This window comes from Hyaena hyaena, unplaced genomic scaffold, assembly GCF_003009895.1.
Source record: "Hyaena hyaena isolate Hyena2069 unplaced genomic scaffold, ASM300989v1 scaffold_60, whole genome shotgun sequence".
Lineage (NCBI taxonomy): Eukaryota > Metazoa > Chordata > Mammalia > Carnivora > Hyaenidae > Hyaena > Hyaena hyaena.
The window spans coordinates 3,782,162-3,791,569 of NW_024080692.1; the positions used below are offsets into that span (position 1 = coordinate 3,782,162).

A 9,408-nucleotide genomic window follows, 5' to 3' on the forward strand; every position below is an offset into this window, starting at 1 on the left:
TTTCTAGCCCATTAGCAGTGCTTCCAGATCTTGTTTATATATCCTTAGCATTTCTCATTCTCTCTCTCTCCTTATGTTACTTTAAATTCCTCGGCAAGCTCATGGTTTGCCCTTCTTACTTTCATGATTTCAGTTACTCCCCATAGACGGATGACTTTCCGAGAACTGTGTCTCATTCTGAGCTCTGATGTTTCTATTTCTGTATTTGTTGTGGAGTATAAGATGTTTCAACTTTGACTTTTTTCCTAACAAATAAAAACAAATTCCAAGAGAAAGAGTACATTGTGTTCTTGAGGTACCTTTTAAATGTATTCCTGTCACTCATGGGTCCCCGGCTGCTGGCTGATCAGTGAAAAGAATTTGAAGATGGGTTTAAAGCCTTCTGAAAGTTGTCTCCCAGGAGCTGTTTTATTTTGTTTCATTTTATTTTACCTGTGAGTAATCATCTTTATAAAAAGATACAACAAAATTTAAATGTTACAAAATATTCATTTCAAAACACATCAAAAAGTGAGTGTATTTTCTTTTTTTTAATTTTAGAGAGAGAGAGAGAGAGAGAGAAAGAGCCATGGCCATGAGGCAGAGAAAGAGGGAGGCACAGAATCTGGAGCAGGCTCCAGGCTCTGAGCTGTCAGCACAGAGCCCAACGTGGGGCTCAAACTCAGGAGCCATAAGATCATGACCTGAGACGAAGTCAGATGCTTAACCAATGGAGCCACCCAGGTGCCCCCAAAATTGAGTATGACCATACTCAGCTCATAACGGAGTGAATGAGTGAGTGGAATAATAATTTGTGTTCTGGCATACTGCCATGGGAACTGGCAACAGAAAAAGTCGGTAAAGGCAGGCAGAGGGACTCTCTTTGTTAAGAGTCAGAACCAAGGGCCTCCGTAATCATCTGGCATCCGCTCACTGTTGTACTCGTAGTTAGCAGTGTACATAACGGGAACTCCAGGATGTTTCCGTTCTTCACTTGAGGTCCTGTTCAGCTGTGCCGCGGTATCGCACTTGTGCTGAGTTACTGTTTATAGTAAGCGGTCATCCACATAGGTTCCTTATTGTGTGTGTGGTCGTCTTCAAACTGTGGGTCCTTGGCCACTCAGTACTTGTGCGCCAATCTCTCGGGTTCGCCGTTATACAGTCAGTTGTACCAGGGGTACACTTAGCATACAGACAGCCATCATCGGCTCTCCTAAGCCGAGCTTGGCTCTAATGGAAAAGTTGATAAAGTTGGTATCAACCAGGATGTGGTAAGGTGGGCCCAGCTGTGTGTTATATCAGAAGAGTAAGCAGGAAGGATATTGGGGGATTTCTCTTTCCTTGAGCACCCTGGGATTGTTCTTTTCTTTCTTTTTGGTGTTAATCTGCCCTTGCCTTCAAGCCTCTGGTCTCTGAGACTAAGTCTTCACTCGACGGCCACATATTTCTTGCTTTCTTTTGCTTCCCCATTTCACTCTGACCTATTGTTGTTAATAGCTATTTATTTAAAAAGTTTTTAAATGTTTATTTTTGTGAGAGAGCGAGCGCAAGCAGGGAACCGGCAGTGTGGGTGGGGGTACAGAATCGGAAGCAGGCTCCAGGCTCTGAGCTGTCTGCACAGAGCCCGATGTGGGGCCCGAACCCATGAACCAGAACATCATGACCTGAGCTGAAGTCAAGACACTTAACCAATTGAGCCACCCCGGCACCCCAATAGCACTTATTTTAATTTTCCACTACACCCTGTGTCTGCAGTGGCCCGGCCTCAGCTGGCTGTCCTTTGATTTAGACTACACTATGACATTACTCCTCCATTGAATAGGTCTTGTCCTTCAACACATTTCCCTCCTTTCCATGAAGATTTTCTTTTTTTCTTTTTTAAGAGGAAGTTGCATCTTTTAAAAAAATGTTTATTTATTTTGGAGAGAGAGAGGCAGGGAGAGAGAGAATCCCAAGCAGAGCCCATGCTGTCAACATAGAGCCCAATGCGGGACTCGATCTCACGAACCACGAGACCATGACCTGAGCCGAAATCAAGAGTCGGATGCTTATCTGCCTGAGCACCCCTCCAGGAAGAAATTAATTTTCTAGACTAATTAATTTTCTAGACTAATTCTGACCATCTTCAAGGATACTAGCGTCTGAGCTCTACTTTTCTCTCAACCATAAAATTGGGAGAAATTTTATTTCATGATTTAAAAGCTTCCCTAAGCCAATTATTTTCTGGGCTGATAAGAAAGACAGCAGTGCTCTCCCGGGTTTGCCTTTTGAGGATCTGAGTGTTTAATATGTCTGTCACACAACACAATCGCTTAACCTTAGTATGTAATAAATATAAAACTATCTTTCTTAGCAGTGTGCTTTTCCTGTACAACTATCATTTCCATCTCCTTAAAAAAAAAAAAAAGTTGCAGCTTTTCACTTTATCCTGATCTTCACAGTGGAGTATATGTCAGTCAATAATGCTACAACATGTACTGTATTGCAGTGACATATTCATTAAGACTGAGTCTGAAAAGCCTACTGAGAAAAGCCATTCAGGGCAAATAAATGCAATAAAATCGACTTTTATTTTGGTGTCCCCTTTCCAATCTTGGATTAGGACACAGAGTAAATGTGGTGGGATTTAGAAAGTGATTTTTTTCCTTTAAAAACCTTTTTTGCCCATTATGAATCGAAGCGTTTCATTAATTGGATTGTTCTCATGTTGCTGAGTTCGAGCACAGTTGGACTTTGGTAGCTATAAATATATTTCCTTTCAGGAGGTGCTGTAAATGTTTTTATTAATGCTGGAGAAGAGATGGTATATTCTTTAGAATTAGGGAAGTGGACAAAAACACTTTGGGGAGAGGAAAAATATTTTTGTCACTTCGTTTTTGTTTTAGAGTGATATTCTAAAAGTAACATCTTTCTAGCTTTTCTTGTGTCTATCATAATTTTGAGAAAGCTGTTTCTAGATATAGTGGTGCTAACTATTTTGCTTAGTATATCAGGATACATTTAGAGAAAATTAAAAAGCCTTGAAGCAACATAGTTTCTCAGGTTGGTGTCTGGACATTTACAGAGAAACCATCGTAAAGGAATTGTATTCTATAAATTTTATTAACGCATATCTTCGAGCCTAAGCCTGAAGCCAATGATGGACAAATATGTATGAAAACTGGGGATTTTCAGTAATGAAGATAAAGGAAGTCATTCATTTGTTCAACATATATGAAGGGCTTCCTAGATGCTACAATTTATGAATGCTTTTACATATTTTACTTTAAAGTTGTTTTTTTTTTTTGAAATTCATCTGGTCAGATTCAGTATTTCTTTATAGAAATTATAGGGCATTAGATATATAATTTAAAAATCCAGATTAAAAATGTATAGTATTCAGGAATATTTATCAAGACAAATTGCTGACTTCACCCCACTTAGCAAGGTGTGGTGCACTATTGCAGATTGATGGAGAGAGGAGGAATCGAGGAGATAATTCAGTACACTTATTTACTTGACAGGTATTTACTCTGCTGGTTTATGAAAGATGTCTGTGCCACAGTGGTAAACAACGTATCAATGGCTCTTGTATTCTTAGAAATACATTCTAGCAGTAGAGAATGAGAGCAGACAGATGAGTTAGTTGAGTTGGGATTATGGAAGTTTGTCGAAGAAAAACAATGTGCTATAATAGAAAACAAATGGTAAAGAATTTCAAAAACTAAGGTAATTAGGAAAGTGTTCCTTGAAGGCTTTATACGGAGGTTGAGATCTGTAAGAGAGAACGAGCTTGGAAAGGACATTTCACATCAAGGACGTATCCTGGATTGTCCATGTCACTTGACAAAGGCCTATGTGATGGGAAGGCAGTGTGGACAGTGGTTCAGGGTAGGACTGAAGGGAGACGGGCCACACTATAGCGCCTTGCTGTATGGAGTTTGGATTTTAATCCCTAGGCAACGGAAAGCTATGGAACAAGCAATAGATATGATCTAAGTTGTATTTTCCGAGGCTCACTTTTGGCTTCTGCAAAGAAAACAGTTTGCAGTGGGGCAAACTTAGAAGCAGGAAGATATCCATTAGGAGGCAGTTTTGTAGGGGACGAGGTTGAAGACCAGATGAAGGTGGAAGATTGGAGGCTCATTCTGGAAGCAGAGGTGACTTGACCTGCTGGTGATTGGATGTGAGGACGAGACACAGGGGAGCATCAAAGATGACTGCTAGTTTTGGCAGTCTCAAAAAACCAGAAAACAGTGTTGCCGGTTGTTATAATGGGGAAGCTGGTTAGGTGGGAGTTAGAGATGAGGGTTAAGATCGGTCTTAGACTTAGCTGAATTTGACATATTTGTAAGAGACACGTGGTGGTGTCCAGTAGGCAGTCCGGACCTCAGAAGAAAGGTATGAGCTGCAGATACAAAATCAGGGGCGTTGTCAGATGGTATTTAAAGCTGTTGGGGGTAAATGAGACAATCCAAGGCAAAGATTGCACATAGAGAAGGAACAATGGCTCAAGGCCAAGTGCGAGGATTCTCCAGCATTTAGAGATTTGACAGAGGAGGAGCTGGCGGAGAATGTTGAGAACGAGCCGCCAGGAAGAGAAGTGGAAGAGCATTCCATCGTGGAAGCAATGAAAAGAGAGGGTTTCAGGAGGAAGGGGGTCGTCACTGGGTAGAAAGCCCTTGAGAGGTAAAACCAGGTAAGGGCAGAAAAGGGTCCACGTACCTTTATAATCAGCTTCTGCTTACAGAAACCTCATCTCATTTGTCTTTGCATCTCCAGCATCTAGCCTGACACCTAACAGATACTAGGAAGATACTTGTTGAATGATTAAATGAGAGTTTCAAAACAGAGCAGTATCATGAATGAGTCTATCAAGAATTAAATCCAACTGTCGATCTTTCAAGTGAGTTTCTGTATCAATTGAGACAATATAACTATCAATTACTAATATACTGATAAAAACATATCAAAAAGTCTTTGATTTTCAGCATGACTTCCGGAGCATAACTGCACACTGGTTTGATGAGTAGATACATTACCTCTGTCTTCCAAAAGAAAGGTGCCTACATTGGTTTGGAAGAAGAGGGAATATTTGCATGGGTGCGTGTTTCACTGGTTTCATTTAGTGAAACTGGCATCAGAATAATTCAGCTACTTTGAAATTGTAGAAATGGTGTACCTTAGTTTCTTTAGACACTTTATTCTTTCTTGACATGGTCAGAGAGTTTTTATTAAGCCTTGACCAAGGGAAGTTATGGAGGAAGGAATTAACAGCAGAGAGATTTGTTTAATGGGAAAGGATTCAGTCACGTTAAAAAAAATTTTTTTATGTCTTTATTTTGAGAGACAAAGACATTGAGTGAGAGGGGCAGAGAGAGAGAGAGACACAGAGTGTGAGCAGGGGAGGGGCAGAGAGAGGGGGAGACACAGAATCCAAAGCAGGCTCTGGGCTCTGAGCTAGCTGTCGGCACAGAGCCCGACACAGAGCTCGAACCCACGGACTGTGAGATCATGACCTGAGCCAAAGTCGGATGCTTAACCTACTGAGCCACCCAGGCGCCCCAAGATTCAGTTACTTTTAATAATGCAATTTGCAGCCGGTATGCCTGTTAACCCTTGATTTTCTTAAATCCTATCATTACCTCTTCCAAGTAAAGAGGAAGGTACAAAGTAACCAAACTTCTAAGACTTCTACATCATCTGTTAATGTCCCCTGTAGACAGACTAAGTAAGAGAAAAATGACATTTCTCTTTCAGCCCGTCGGGTAGTGGAGATGAGCACGATATTACAGAATTGGTAGCATGTGCTTAACTTGCAGTGTGTTCTATCTCTAGACAGAAAATCTGTGTACCCTTTGGTGCTGTGTTCAATGCACAGTCTTCTCTGTACTACTACCAGTTTAGAATGCTGATGTACTTTATTTTTTTAGAGAGAGGAGGCACGGGTGAGCAAGGAGTAGAGAGAGATTGAGAGAGAATCCCACGAGGGATGGAGAGAGAGAAGAGAGAGAGAAGCAGGGCTCACCTGGGGCTCGTGTTTTTTCCTGAAGTGGGGCTCATGCTCCCCGATGTGGGACTCGAACTCACTGACTGTGAGGTCATGACCTGAGCGGAAGTCAGCTGCTTCATGACTGAACCACCCAGGCGCCCCTGAGTACTATAAAATACCAATGGCTAGGTTACTTCTAAATTTCCAGTACATCCCATATAGTGCTTACTTATGCAAAAATATTTATGCCTGTGTGATCTCCTTGAAACACTGCCTTTTGAGGCAGGATTCATGATCTTTTAGCCCAAGATCCCATAACCTCAGTATCAGAGGTGGCCTGCAAATCTAGGTCTTCTGATTTCAGATCCCCACGTGTTTCCATTTCAGACTGCCAGAAAGTGACGGTCATGTTCCTGGGTGTACATGCAGCGCCCTGGGGTTGCAGATGTGGTTAACTGTGCATAAGATGAGGAGTACCTGTTTTTTCTCCCTTGGTTGCTGGACATTCATTTGGTTTAAAACCCTAGGGAAGAATGCATCATAAATCTCTGCATGTATAAATAGCGGCTTTTCATCCAAAATCAATAGCCTAGAATTCTAGATCATTAACTTGGCTGTATTCTAATTGATTACGGTTCCCTATCAAATTAAATTGCTTGGTCTTGGAGGAGGCGTAGGAATTTTAATCTCCGAGGGAAGTTTCTGGAAAGCTGTGTTGCTGCCAAGCAACCATTAAGGGTTATTGGTGGTGCAGATTAAATTCATTGAGAGTCAGCTATTGATCCTTTAAGAATGAGAGCTTGGGATCTGTTGAGCCAATTCTTTTAGGGTCTTCTAAGTTACAGCCTTTTATAATAGCAAGAAAGATTTTTAATGAAAAGGCATCATGGCAAAATCCTGAACTCTTGAGACTATTATGCTATCATATGAAAGTTCAGATATTGCTAATGTTTCCCAAATCATTAGTCCAAGAATTTAGGCTGTCATAAAAACTGACGCTCACGAAGTGATCATGTGTGAGGAGTGAGACTCCTTTTGCAAAAAAAGAGATTGAAGACAGAGGCAAATCGTTAGCGCCAGCTCTCAAAACAGAAACCACAGATCATGGAAATGACAATCCCTTAGTTTGTATCAGCTTTTGTTGTTATTTGAGAGCCCTTTAAGATATCTTGACTCATCTTGTAGAAAGCAATGCTAGTCATGTTTATTTTCCAGGGTGGGAGGAGGATCCAGGAAATGAGAGTTAGAACTTGGCAGCTGTTGCTCTTAAATAAGGGGAAAAATAAAGCCTGTCCTGCTAGTGCCAAATTAAAATGGTTGATGGACTCTGGGAGCATGATTCAGGCTAAATGAAACCTCTGTGGGAAACACTTGGAAGAACTAAACTCCTCTCACCCTGAGACACAGAAAATTAACTTGCACGGACGGTAGAGCGAAGCGCAGGCCAGAGCCCCGGATAGGCAGAAAACAGGATCTCAGCGACTTAGTTTTTGAGCTCTGTTTGTCCTGACTTAAGGGATTTTGGAAAAAATGCTTACCTTCTAGGGGCATTTACACATCTGCTATGTGGGAATTTAATTGCCCTTCACTGTGACGAAGGTTATGCAGTATTTCTAAAATTTTTGAGCTTCTTAGATCCTTTTAATAGAAACTTTTATGATAAAAATTAGAAAAGTTTATATAGAGAAAAAATACAAGAACTGTATTTTGGCCAGGCATTTTCTAACACAAACAAAAATTGCAAGAATGACAGGGCCAGGCAGCTTCAGAGTACATAAGAAAGCCTAAATCTTCTAGGTAGAAAATGATGGCCATTGATAAACGAGGAAAATAATTTCTTTGGACAGAGATTAGCTTTGGATTAGGTCCGAAAGGGATAGTTTCACATGGTAGGCTGGTTATCTATTGTTAGAAAGCAAACCGCTTCAAAACATGGTGGCTTAAAATAACAGCCATTTTATTTGCTCATGATTCTGTGGATCAGCATTTTCTACTGGGTTCCGTAGGGATGATTCTTCGGCTGGTCTCTCTTGGGGTCACTTATTCAAATGGATATAATCACTGGTGGTTGAACAGAGGCTGGTCAGCGCCATGATGGTCTCACTCACATGACTGGCATTAGTGTTGGTGTCCATACTGGCTTTTGACTGGGCTTCTCGTCTTCAAAGAGAGTAGCCTGGGCTTCTTCACATGGCCATCACAGGGTCCCAGGAAGGCAAGAGAAGCCACAAAGCGCCCCGAGGTCAGGGGTCACAACTCTTCAGGGAGTCACTTCACTTTGCTGGTCAAAGTCCGTCACAAGGCCAGCCTCAATTTCAGGGGTAGAGAAGCAGATTCCTTTACCTGTTGATGGGTTGAATGGAAAGTCACACTGCAAAGGGCTTGGGGAATTATTACAGCCCTATTGGTGTGCAAACAATCTACTACACATGATGGGGGAAGGGCAAAGGATAGTTAGTTAAAACAGTCTACTAATAAATTTAAAATTGAAATAGAAGAATTATATCATGAAAAGCTGGGGGAAAAGACCCAAAATAGCCTGAGGCCCAAATAGGAAAGACCATAAACAGTCTAAGTTTTTGAAAGTATACATGAATATTTTTGAAATAGAAAAATATATGAAGAATTATTAAAAAAAATTTTTTTTAATGTTTACTTATTTTTGAGAAAGAGACAGAGTGTAAATGGAAGAGGGGCAGAGAGAGAGGGAGACAAAGAATCCGAAGCAGGCTCCAGGCTCTGAGCTGTCAGCACAGAGCCGTACACAGTGCTCAAACTCATGAACCATGAGATCATGACCTGAGCTGAAGTCAGATGTTTAACCAACTGAGCCACTGAGGCGCCCCTGAAGAATTCTTATCTAGTGGCTTTTTGATGTAACTGATATGTGTAAATACAACTCTCTGAAGTAGAAAGCAGAACTTGAGAGGTATTATTTAGGCAAGATAGCCAAGGAAAAAGTAAAAGGATTCTGATACTTGTGGGTGGCAAGTTTATGTATACTTGGAGTAAGACGATTTGTTATAGAAGGAATGACACAAAAGAATATTCAGGAGTGAGAATCTTTTCTTAAAAAGTGAATTTCAAAAATAGTTACAAACTTAGAGATGAATATCAGTTTCATATGTATCTTTACATAACAGTCACTGAACATTACGAGGACCGCCATGGTCCCTCCCACTCCCCTTCTCCCCAAATTAAACTTTTATCACAAATGCCCATGTGTCTCATCTGGATAAATGTTTGAAAAAGAGGGGCGCCTGGGTGGCTTAGTCAGTTAAGCGACCGACTTTCGCTTAGGTCATGATCTCGCGGTTCGTGGGTTCGAGCCCCGCGTCGGGCTCTGTGCTGACTGCCAGCTCGGAGCCTGGAGCCTGTTTCAGTCTGTGACTCCCTCTCTCTCTGACCCTCCCCTGCTCCGCTGTCTCTCTCTCTCTCTCTCCTATAAATAAATAAAA

General features: G+C 41.3%; 1 pseudogene; it reads right to left on the bottom strand.

Annotated features, from left to right (window-relative positions):
- Positions 1–872: 872 nt before the first annotated feature.
- Positions 873–1,450, bottom strand: LOC120231674 (annotated as a pseudogene).
- Between the last annotated feature and the right edge of the window lie 7,958 nt (positions 1,451–9,408).